Raw genomic sequence first — 9,489 nt, 5'->3', positions numbered from 1 at the left:
ATTGAGAAAAGTGAAACCGTTTCAAAATGAGGAAGCCTGTTAACCAGTTTTTGCAAAGTGTGGATGCTGTCTTGAGTGAGACTTGTCACAAAATCATAGAATAGCTGAGGTTGGAAGGGGCCTCTGGAGGTTGTCTTGTCCCAGTCTCCCGCTAAGCAGGTCCATGTAGAGCTGGTTGTCTAGGACCATGTCCAGGTGATGGTTTTTGAGTATCTAAGGATGGAGACTGCAGCCTGAGGTGCTCCAGTCCTTCATAAAGTTTGTGTCCCTTTGCTGGACTCTCTCCAGTATGTCCGTATCTCTTGTAGGCTCGTTGTGGCCTCAGCAGTGCTCAGTAAAGAGGAAGGATCATGTCCCTTGACCTGCTGGCAATACTTTACCTAATGCACCCCAGGATATCATTAGCCTTCTTTGTGAAAAGGACACATTGCTGCCTTATGTTAGCTTTGACTTCCATTAGGAAGCATGGAGGTCACCAAATTTGCAGAAATTGAGAAACAAATGTAAGCACACTGAGGAGATACTTCAGTAAACTCGGTGAGTTTATTGTTAACATAAAATCGCGGAATCATAGAATAGTTAGGGTTGGAAAGGACCTTGAGCTCATCCAGTTCCAACCCCCCCTGCCATGGGCAGGGACACCTCGCAGTAAACTGTGTCAGTCAAGGCTTTGTCCAACCCGGCCTTGAACACTGCCAGGGATGGAGCGTTCACAACTTCCTCGGGCAACCCATTCCAGTGCCTCACCATCCTCACACTAAAGAATTTCCTCCTTGTATCCAATCTAAACTTCCCCAGTTTATGTTTGAACCCGTTACCCCTTGTCCTGTCACTGCAGCCACTAGTCCCTCCCCAGCATCCTTATAGGCCTCTTCAGATACTGGAAGAGTGCTCTGAGGTCTCCACGCAGCCTTCTCTTCTCCAGGCTGAACAGCCCCAACTTTCTCAGCCTATCTTCATACAGGAGGTGCTCCAGTCCCCTGATCATCCTTGTGGCCTCCTCTGGACTTGTTCCAACAGTTCCATGTCCTTTTTATGTTGAGGACACCAGAACTTCACACAATACTCTTAAATGGGGTGTCATGAGAGCAGAGCAGAGGGGCAGGATCACCTCCTTCGACCTGCTGGTTACGTTCCTTTTGATGCAGCCCAGGATACGGTTGCTTTCTGGGCTGCAAGTGCACACTGAAGCCGGCTCATGTTCATTTTCTCATCGACCAACACCCTCAAGTCCTTCTCCTTGGGCTGCTCTGAATCTCTTCTCTGCCCAGCCTATAGCTGTGCCTGGGATTGCTCTGACCCAGGGCCTTGCATTTGTCTTGGTTAAAGTTCATAAGATTGGCATCAGACCACAAGCATGTCAAGGTCCTTCCCTCCAGCGTATCAACCAAACCACACAGCTTGGTGTCATCGGCAAACTTGCTGAGGGCGACTCAATCCCACTGTCCATGGCAAAGGTGTTGAACAAGACTGGTCCCAACTCCGATCCCTTAGGGACACCACTCGTTACTGGTCTCCAACTGGACATGGAGCTGTTGACCACAACTCTTTGCGTGCGGCCATCCAGCCAGTTCTTTATCCACCCAGTGGTCTATCCATCAAATTGATGTCTCTCCAATTTAGAGACAAGGATGTCGTGTGGGACAGTGTCGAACGCTTTGCACAAGTCCAGGTAGATGATGTCAGCTGCTCTTCCCGTGTCCATCAGCTCCATAGCCCCATCATAGAAGGCCACCAAGTTGGTCAGGCAGGATTTCCCCTTAGTGAAGCCATGCTGGCTGTCACCGAGCACCTTGTTGTTTTTCATGTGCCTTAGCATGCTTTCCAGGAGAATCTGCTCCCAAGATTTTGCCAGACACAGAGGTGAGACTGACTGGTCTGTAATTCCCCGGGTCATCCATTTTCCCCTTCTTGAAAATGGGGGTTGTATTTCCCTTGTGCACGTTCAGGTTCTTAAGAATGTATCGAACCTGATCCTCTCCTACAGTGGGCCTAAGGTCTTCATTCTCACAGTACCTGCATCTGCCTTTCATGACTTGGGCAGTGTGGTTGGAGCATTTGCCAGTGAAGACTGAGGCAAAGAAGTCACTAAAAACCTCAGCCTTCTCCTTCTGACATTTTAAAATGTCAGTTTTAAAATGTATGATTTTAGTAAGTGTCTAACCGTTTTATATGAACGGCTACGTGCGGTATGCAATGCCTGGTTTGCGGTGGTAATCAAACCTCCGCTTTGCACGGTTTTTTGGTACACAGGTGTGGCTGCCTATAGGATAGTGCCATCTCTTGGTCAACTTGGTAACTGCAAGTAATATTCATTACGTAGGATGCCTGTTGAAAACTGTGAACAAAGAGCTACCTGTTGCCCCTTTGTATCTTTCATTACAAGGAAAAGGGCTAAAAAGCCTACTAAAAAGGTTAGCCCTCAAAAGAGACTCCTCCATCCAGTGCTCAAGTGCTTGTACTGGCATTCCATCTGGTGGGGGTTTGCAATCCTAGGTTAGATACCTGAGGTTTTCTATCCAAGATCTGAGAGAAGAAATGAGTTGGCCACTACAGAGCTCAAAACATTTAGCAGAAGTGCTGGTATTTCCTACTTGTAAATCACCTTTCTGTCTGGAATACAGGGTTCTCATATGTTGATTTTTTTCAGTTGTCAGTTGTTTCACCTGTTAGTTTAACTGCCATTCATATCTGATCCAACACTTGTGTTTAGTAAAGGCAAACCTAAAACACGGTCTTCATTACTAATGGTACTAAAATGATGCAGTCATTTCTGTATCTTTCAATTGTAAGTGTACTGTGAAAATTTGAGTTTGGATTGATTCAGCTATTTTACTCAGTGTCTTGCAACCAGCAATTTGCATGTCTCTGTGCAGGCAATCCAAACTTTCAGATGTGTTGATAGGTATTTCTGATGTGCACATACAAGAATTTGTATTCTTTATATTTTGGTGGTTAAAAGGTGGTCACACTGGCACTTTGGAGTAGTATTTCTTCCATGCACTCAGCATAACTGTATTTGGAATTTTGCACAAAGGTTCTCCTCTCTTCTTACTGGTTGCCTAACTTCAGTACAACGCTGTCTGTTGATAGTGTTGTGTTCTGTGTCAGGAAGTAGTCAAATTGACAGCCCTTCAGATACAGTGACAGGTTGGTCTACTGTATGGATCCTCCAAAGCTGTTGCCCTAAGAAATTCCAGCAAAGAAGATCAGGCAGTTCAGAAAAATAGGCGTTGGCTTTTAGTTTTTTAATCTGAACTGTACAGGGCAAATTCAGTAACCTTTTGACTTACTTTGTCTTGCAAATTTTTTGAAAGGGTGATTCTTTCATATGCTTTCCACATAGCTATTACTTACATATTTCTGGCTCCATAAAGGAGCAACTTATCTTTGTGGGAGCTCCAGGAATAAGCATTCATTATGACATTCTTTTGAAAAGACTGGGTTTGGTTTTTTTCCCTGCAAAATTCACCCCTCCTGTAAGTCCTTCTCTGTGATCTCTCCAGTCACAAAGTCAACTTGAAATCGGGTTTTTCAGGCTTCCTTTTATTCAATAAGTCAAAGCATATAAACTTAAGCTGTCCTTTATTATAATATGGTCCATTGTCCTGCACAGGTGCTACTTGTGAACATAATTTGCTCATGCATTTAACACATATTAATCATGCTTCTGATGTGTGCCATTGTTTATAAACAATGCAGTTGTGATAGACCAACATTCTGCTTATGCTGATTTAAACCTCTGAACTTGAGGATGTAATAACATCAATGTCAGCATGTGTAACCTCATGTACCCAATATCCATGAAATGAACTAAATGAATTCCTTTCTTTGTTATAAGGATTCAGTAAGAATTAACATTTACTGACTCACAGTTAACCATGTCCAAACCTATACTTGTCTCTAAAATGCAACAAAAGCAGAAGCACGTGCAGCTTGCTAAACTGGATCAGGATGGAGGTTCGTCCACTGTAGTCTATTCTCTGATGGTACACAATGCCAGATGCCTCAGAAGAATGTGCATGAGCTTCACCCCCAGCAAGTGGGACATTATTTTGTAGTTGATTTTCAAGACGAAGTATGTTGTGATAATGCAAGATTTAATACCACTCTGGGAGTTCTCATTAGTGATAAATATTCCTTGTAGTGGTCCCCTCCTGTCTACTTTGCAGTCTAACATCATTAGTAGGAATCACAGAAGCACAAGGGGCTGTAGTCTCAGTTGAGCTGTTTGCTTATATTGAGATCTCCTTCTGCAGTTGACATGGCTGATCTGATGTAACACTCTGTGTGATGGCGTACTGAAAATTGCTTTCCTGCTGTGTATTTACCAAGCCGAGTTTCACTGATTGTTATACTATCATCCATTTTGCCTTGTTTGGGACTCTCTGAAGTTCGTGATGGTTTTTTAGTCCTCAGTAAATTAAAAGGCTATATGTTGTGAGTAGATTTTGCACTCACTTTTTGCACTGCTTCTTTTGAAAAAAATCATCCAGGTCTGAGCCAAGTGTTGTCACTGTTCTGCATCCACTACATCCCTGACATGCTCATAGAAATTGAAAGGAAAAGTGACCCATAAGATCCTGTAAAGTATCCATCCTGGATGGATATTACTGCACTATTATCTTTATAGTGCTTGGGGGATTCTTGGTGTTCTACAGGTCCCAGCATAAATCCATGAAAATCTAATTTTTATTACCTGTAAAAATAGAAGCTTAAAATGTTACCTGAGCATATTTAATAACTGTGTTTCTTTCTGAATGTAGTGATAACAGAATTCACGCATGTAATTTTTCCTTTTATTGTGTCTACATTTTCAGCTCTGACATGGCACATCCATGAATTTGATGTGAATTTTCCTTTTTGGTGGAATTTGTTGTTTCTTTAGAGCAAGAAGAAATGTTTACGTTGTGACTACTTCTGCTTCATCTTTTATTGTGATTAGTAACCTGTGCATTTGGTACACAGTGATAGATACTAGGTGGTGAAGTAACTAGTTTTTTAACCTGTAAGAGAGTAGTATTTTAATTGACTGGCCGAATCAAGGCTCTTGATGCTCAGATCAGGAGAACAGAATGGTGGGGAGAACCATTCACCATCCTGGGACTGGTTTTAATATCTTTCAAGCCAATTCGTAGTATGAATGTGTCATGTCTGCCAGTGCTCTTGATTTTTTTGAGTGATCTGAATGGAATGTGAGCTGCGTCAACCTCTTGGACATGCTAAGATTTAAACTGTGTATTTATAAAGAAAAATGCTGATAATTAACTGTATTTTACTCCACCAGCACCCACTGAGTTTTGACTAAGGGCTAAACGAAGATTATAGGTTTGGCAAAAGCTATTTAAATCCTGACTTGGGCACTTACGCATTTTTCTCTGTACTAACAATGAGTTTAATTGAATAGTTCTCTTATGTCCAACACAGGAAGAATGTGTATTTCTTTTACATGGCACTGGCCAGATCTGCATTTTAACACTGAAACTGAACTGAGTGTGCTTGCTGAGGTCAGTTAATAATGCTGACAGCCTGAAACCCCAGTACTCACAATGCTGCAAAGCTTGGAACTTGGCACAAGCTTTAGGGTTTATTTTCCTTTGAACAGCAAGCTTCCTTTACAAAGAGTTAATTAGGATGAGGTCATTCCAAGCTTATGTGACAAACACTGTCTGAAATAATTTCCTGGATTATATTTACGAAGAAATACTGAAAGAATTTGAATGACTTGGCTGTACTGCGTGTTAAATATAATGGCAGTCTGCATTCTTGCAAGATTTAATGAGGTTTTTTTTTGAAATACCATCACTACCTCAAGGCCGTTTTTGAGGTTAGTGCAGGACTGCATACCCTGACTTTGCAAGATGCTGCAAGACTTAATTGATGGGTGCAAAGCTACCTATTCCCTTCTCCTTTGCCTGGAGAAATCTGAATTCCTCTGTGTGTGTGTGTCCTTTTCAATCTTCATTCCAGTCTTCTGGGCAGACTAGTTTTGACAAGCTCCTGCGTCCCTTGTAAATACATGAGTTGGTGGCAAAATATTGTAGTAGGTGTAATAAAGTAGGAGTTCATATGTTCTGAAAAATTTGTTGGCTTTAAATCAAAGCCATTTAAATGAGACCTCAGTTCAGTCTGTGTTGCAAAGTCAGTTTGTGTCCGTGAAACATTCTTTCTGGGGGAAGTTTGGACTCCATTGCTGGACAGTACTAGGCACTGTCAGGAGGAAAAGGTCAAATTATCTCTTAGGAGCATTCAAATCTTTGCCATTTTGGCTTGTTAACTCTTCAAGGAAAAAATAAACACAGCGCTGGGAGTTAGACATGGGTGGCATGGTGCCTTCCTCATGGAAGATGATGATCGACTTTAAGTAGCTTTGTAGAATGAGGATGTGTAACTGTTAATTGTGAATTTTCATATATCCTTCTGATTATATCGTCTTGAGCCTTTTATTCCAATCCTGTGCTTTCTGAGCACTTTGCAAAGTATCTCCCTCTGCAAACAGAAAAATCTTTTTTTTTCTGTCTGCTTTATGATACCTGCATGAAAGGAAACTGGTGGAACTTCTTGTGGCATAAGTTAGGAGGACAGACTCAATGACTTTCTAGGATACGTATAAAGGGCTGGGTGAAGTGTGTGGCAGCAGGTGCGGGCGAGTGTCAGCCTTGGTGGTAGTGCCAGTGCAAAACAAAAATACGTGTCATAGGCTGCTTTTTCTCATGTGGTCTTGTGGACAAGTTTGAGCGATGCTCCTGGTAGTACAGTAAGAAGTTTCTGACCAAGAGAAAAGTCACCCAAGCTTTCCTCCAGCCCCCACTCCCATTTTATTAATATGCATAATGCAAAAATAATTTGGACCAGTGCATTGACTGATTGCCTGTGTTGGTTATGGTTTCTGATCACTACTACTGCCTATTAGCTCTAGAATAGATTCAGACTAGTAGGGGATGAGATTGCAAAGCCAGAGAGTGTTGTAGGGTGCGTCCCCACACGCATTAATTCTCTCCTTGGGAAACTGCTTGTATTTAGGCTTAGCAAACTTTTTGTAAATACTCCTAGGTGACTGCAGCTGTTCCTTACGAAGAGGATACAGTTTCGGATCCTTTGCTGTGGGACACTATGATAGCTCAGTCAGTTTTTCTTGCAATGTATCTTCCAAATTGGCACCTTAAACTTGCCCATCATTTGTATTTAAAATGCAATGAAATATAGCACTCGGTCTCAGAGTTACAAATAAGTCCTGAAAGCTTTTAGCTGTCCTTAAGTTAGAAAAGTTATAGTAGAAAGTGTTTAGGTAGTTTCTGTAAACTGAACAGTACAGGTATCTGTTTCCACAGTTGCCTTGCGAAACTGAGCATCTAAGTTAGCAGAGTATTGAGAAATTTACTTATTACATCAGCTGTGTTTTTTTTTCCTGTCTGTGCGCAATGGGAATGGGAACCAGGTTTTCCCCTCCGGTAAACTCATTTAGCTCTTTCAAATTAACTTTTTTTTTTCCCCTTTCTTCTCTCTCTTCCCTTCCCCCCCCTTTTTTTTTGTGAGTTGCTGATAGCTATTTTCACATTTGTGGCTCTATTACTGTATAGGACCAGTTGCTGGCTCTGCTACTGTATAGGACCAGTTGCAGTCATGTTCTTCTAAACTCATGGAAACCAAATGCACTTAGTTTAGATGAAAATAGAATAATTTCTTGAGTTCCATGTTCTGTTTACCTATGAATTCTTAACATTTCTCATGTCCTAAGATCAAATCACCTTTTAAAATAGAAGTTCTTCATATTTTCTGTTTAAAGCTCATCAAAAGAGTAAACTGGGGTAAAGACTTTTCCTTACCACTTCTTTTAAAAAAATGTTGTGTGTATTCATGCAGCTACATAAATAGTATATCTCTAAAGATGATATTGTTTTAGATAAAAGTAGGAGTGATACTTCTGTGTATGTGATTGATAGAAGAAGGAGACTTTAGCAAATGGACCTTTAAGACTTGGATAAAACATTATGCTCCTGGAACAGAGGAGATTTTGTATGTGCACCTGCACTCTGAGTGCACTTGCTGTGACATCTCTGTTTCCTTAATCAATTCAAATACAATTTTACATTAAAATGTAAATTTACTTTAAATTTATTATCCATAAGCTTTTGTGGAAGAGGGTGATTGTAGACATGTGGCCAGTTGAACAAGTTTTGGGGCCGAACCTGTAGGATAGGGGCTATAAGACATGTTTTGTTATGTTTTCCTTGGTAAATATATTTTTCCCCGTTGTCAGGAGTCAAAATACTTTCTTTTCCTGGTAGAGCCAACTAAAGTAAGTGATAATTGAGGCTGTAATGGCAAGGTAAATTTGTAAGACAGATTCATTTGTAATGAAAATTTGCATGGTGCTTAACTATAGTGTATCAGTGACAGAATCATGGAATAGCTCAGGTTGGAAAGGACCTCAAGATCATCCAGTTCCAATCCCCCTGCACGGGGCAGGGACATCACACACTAAACCATGTCACCCAAGGCTTTGTCCAACCCAGCCTTGAACACTGCCAGGGATGGAGCGTTTATCACTTCTTTGGGCAACTTGTGCCAGCGCCTTACCACCTCATGGTAGAGAACTTCTTATATCTAACTTACACTTCCCATGTTTAAGTTTGAACCCGTTACCCCTTGTCCTGTCACTACAGTCCCTAATGAACAGTCCATCCCCAGCATCGTTGTAGCCCCCTTCAGATACTGGAAGGCTACTCTGAGGTCTCCACACAGCTTTTCCTCTCCAGGCTGATCAGCCCCAACTTTCTCAGCCCATCTCCATACAGGAGGCACTCCAGACCCCTGATAATCCTTGAAGCCTCCTTTGGACTCACTCCAACAGCTCCATGTCCTTCTTATGCTGGGAACAGCATTACTGTTCACAGTGCTCCAAGTGAGGTCTCACAAGAGCAGAGTAGAGGGGCAGGATCACCTCCTTCTACCTGCTGGTCACACTCCTTTTGATGCAGCCCCATATACTGTTTGTTTTCTGGGCTGCGAGCACACACTGCCAGCTCATGTTCAGTTATGTGCTTTGGTTTCACTCAGATTTGCTGTTGTAATGATTTATGAAGTTATCTTTGGAGAAACTTCATTCTTTCTTGTGGTTCATTCAGAAGGAACTCGGCGCGTTTTGAGACAGTGGTGCATGTGTGACGAGATATGTGTGTGAATAAATGTGTCAGTCCAGATGACAGGTCACATTTTTACTGTTTAATGATGTTCTGCTTAATTTCTGTTTTTTGGAACAGCTATTCCAGCCTATTACTATTTAAGATACTCTAGTACTTGCCACTCCTTAATCAAGGACTTGTTTCTTTTATCTGCTTTTGTACTGTTACTCCCAGTCACATCTCTGCCAAGCATTTATTTACAGTTTATCACATGATTAAGTCATGATCTGAATAGGACAACTGTGAATCTAAGAGTACTGCTTATTGAATAGCTTCTAATTTTTTCAGCCATGAGAGTTCTGCT

The sequence above is a fragment of the Pezoporus wallicus genome, unplaced genomic scaffold (assembly GCF_028554395.1).
Source record: "Pezoporus wallicus isolate ANWC-B61680 ecotype Strahan unplaced genomic scaffold, APGP_CSIRO_Pwel_v1 contig_13737, whole genome shotgun sequence".
Lineage (NCBI taxonomy): Eukaryota > Metazoa > Chordata > Aves > Psittaciformes > Psittacidae > Pezoporus > Pezoporus wallicus.
The sequence above is the reverse complement of the archived record's forward strand: the minus strand, read 5'-3'. Positions refer to the sequence as shown.